The 2,876-nt window shown below is 36.8% G+C and overlaps 1 non-coding gene across 1 annotated transcript; it reads left to right on the top strand.

Moving 5' to 3' along the window:
* The first annotated feature begins 1,455 nt into the window (after positions 1 to 1,455).
* LOC115218719 lies at positions 1,456 to 1,573 on the top strand. Its single transcript, XR_003882264.1, has one exon. It is a non-coding gene; the product is annotated as a 5S ribosomal RNA (ribosomal RNA).
* The last annotated feature ends 1,303 nt before the right edge of the window (positions 1,574 to 2,876 follow it).

Here is a 2,876-nt window from a genome sequence, read left to right as displayed (position 1 = left end):
ATTGGAGCTGCATTCGGACGACTTGGTAATGATACCAGTCTATTTAAACAAAAGGGTCACGAAAGTCCAAATAAAAAACATACCGAAACACAATGGTTGGTCTCTGCCATCTGCTTTGAAATGACAGAGACAATGTCAGAGACAAACATCCTGGAAATCGCGGTTCTAGGAGAGAAAGACTATGTGGGCAAATCAATCGAATTCCTGCTTCAATTGGATGATGAAGCAGCAAGAGAGAAGATACCCACCGCTATAGAGAACTGCCAGGAGGCTACAAACTCTATATAGTGGTAGAGGGCAGGCGACCACGCTGCTATTTGTGTGGAAGCGAAACACACTTGAAAAAGACGTGCCCAACCACTGCACACCAAGAGCAACAACAACAACCACTACCACAACCAAAGCACTCCGGAAAAAAAGCTCTACTACCCACACCACCATCAACACAGAAGACGACAAGAGAAGCACACCAAGCTAATCCGTCATCAACCAAAAACCACTCAACACCTGAAAAAATACCAACACCACCAACAACAGCAAAACCCAAAGGAACAGAAAAACAAAGAAAAACACACAAACTGATCCCCCATCCCTTATACCGCACTCAACACACACAAACACTCAAAACCAACAACAACGAAAACAACAACACAACCACTTACACAGACATACATAGAAGCCCACAACATACCCCTACCCCCTTCTGATTCCTCAGAAATTTCGTCGGAAGACGAAACCAGTGAGGAATGGCAAATAGCTACAAAAAATTTTTTTTTTTTCTTTCCTCTCCCCCTTTTTTTTTAACCCCCCTTTTTTTGTCCTCTTTCTCTCCTTTTACGATCCCTTTGATCGAAACTCCCCCTTCCTTTTTTTTTTTTTTTTTTTTTTTTAACCTTCAAAAGAAAAGCTCTACCTTGTAATTTGTTCTATCTGTGTGCAGCCCTGTGTGGCTAATAAAGAAACATATCTATCTATCTATCTATCTATCTATATATCTATATATCTGTCTGTCTGTCTGTCTGTGTTTGTCTGTCTGTCTGTATGTATGTATGTATGTCTGTTTGTCTGTCAGTCTGTTTGCATGTATGTATGTTTGGATGACTGTCTGTCTGTTTGTCTGTCTGTTTGTCTGACATACATAAATATATATACATATAAATATATATAAACATATACCACAGGCTTCTTTCAGTTTTCGTCTACCAAATCCACTCACAAGGCTTTGGTCGGCCTTAGGCTATAGAAGATACTTGTACAAGGTGTCACGCAGCATGACTGAACCCGGAACCATGTGGTTCGTAAACAAGCTACGTACCACACACAGCTAGTCCTATATACAAATATACATATATACATACATACATGCATACTTGCATACATACATACATACATACATACATACATACATACATACATACATACATACATACGTACGTATATATATATATATTATATGCTTACGGCCATATCACGTTGAAAGCACCGGTTCTCGTCTGATCACCGAAGGTAAGCAACGTCGAGCCTAGTCAGTACTTAGATGGGTTACCGCTTGGAAACCTAGGTGCAGTAAGCATAGCACATTGTTTCAATGGCGGTGCTGCAGCATGGCCACGGCTCGTGATCTGAAACTAGATAAAATGAATAAGATGAAATATATATATATACACACACACATACACACACACGACAGACTTACACCACAATTTCTGTCCACCAAAATTGTTTCAAACAGTAATGGTCAGCGCCGCAGGGCCACAGTGGTACACGTTGGTGCAAGGCACCACACAGTGAGTCTGAGTTCGAATCGTCGTTGTGGGGGAAGCGAACCACTTTACCATATAACCATGCAGGGAATTGATCTGCTTAAGCAGATCAGTTTCACATGGACACAGTAACTCCTCTCAATATAGTATTAATGATATATTTTCACTTTCAGAATAGTATGACCTAACCCTTTTAGAATAAAAGGCACTTTTATTTGATTGTTTTATCTCATGTTAGTATACAACCTGAAGAATCCTAAGTAAAGAACGTAATTATTTAGTTTCATCCGTAACACGCAATGAATACGAAAGAGACATTTTTAATATTCCTGGAGGATTTATCAATAATTTGTCATTGCCATGATACCTTGAAATGCTAACGTAACCGTGAGCTCATATGTAATCTATGCAAGAGAATATATGATGGGAAGATTTTTAAAATAGATATTCTGATTATTATTTTCAGGGATGTTTTTCCTGATTGTTTTTAAGATATTTATATATATTTTCCATCCAAAAGCTGATAAGAATATTGTCTGTCATATATCCTGTAATATCAAAAACAAACTTGGTACATTCTCGGAACCGAGTAATAATCCATTGGAACATCTGCATTTTAAAATAATATTAAGATATTTTAATTATAGATGAGTTGGAGATGTGCGCTTTAAGTTGAAACGGAAAATAGATAAGTTTAAAAACTTTGCTTGAATATAAAACAACAGGAAAAATTACATAAACTATTTTTAGCAAAAGTAAATCGAAGAAGTGATAACAATATCTTAGGCCTTCAATCTGTTAGTTAATTTCGTTCTTTTACGATGGAAATGTACCGAGATCGTAAAGGTAACTGTATTTTGTAATCTAATATAAAACTACTTTATCTTTTCTAATTTTCTTTGCTCCTCTCTTGTTCCCGTTGTGTCTTGCATTTTTCATATTCATTCTTCTCTTCATTCATGTATTCATTCACTCATTCATTTACTCATTTCTTATCTCTTTTTCAAATTATTTGAAAGCCCATGCAATATCAATCGATATTACTTTAAAGTAATCTCTCCATATTTTATCTAATCCTGTTTTCCAGAAGCTAATCATTTCCCGGATACATAC

This window comes from Octopus sinensis, linkage group LG13, assembly GCF_006345805.1.
Source record: "Octopus sinensis linkage group LG13, ASM634580v1, whole genome shotgun sequence".
Lineage (NCBI taxonomy): Eukaryota > Metazoa > Mollusca > Cephalopoda > Octopoda > Octopodidae > Octopus > Octopus sinensis.
Note: the sequence above shows the minus strand (reverse complement) of the source record. Positions and strands in the feature narration are given on the sequence as shown.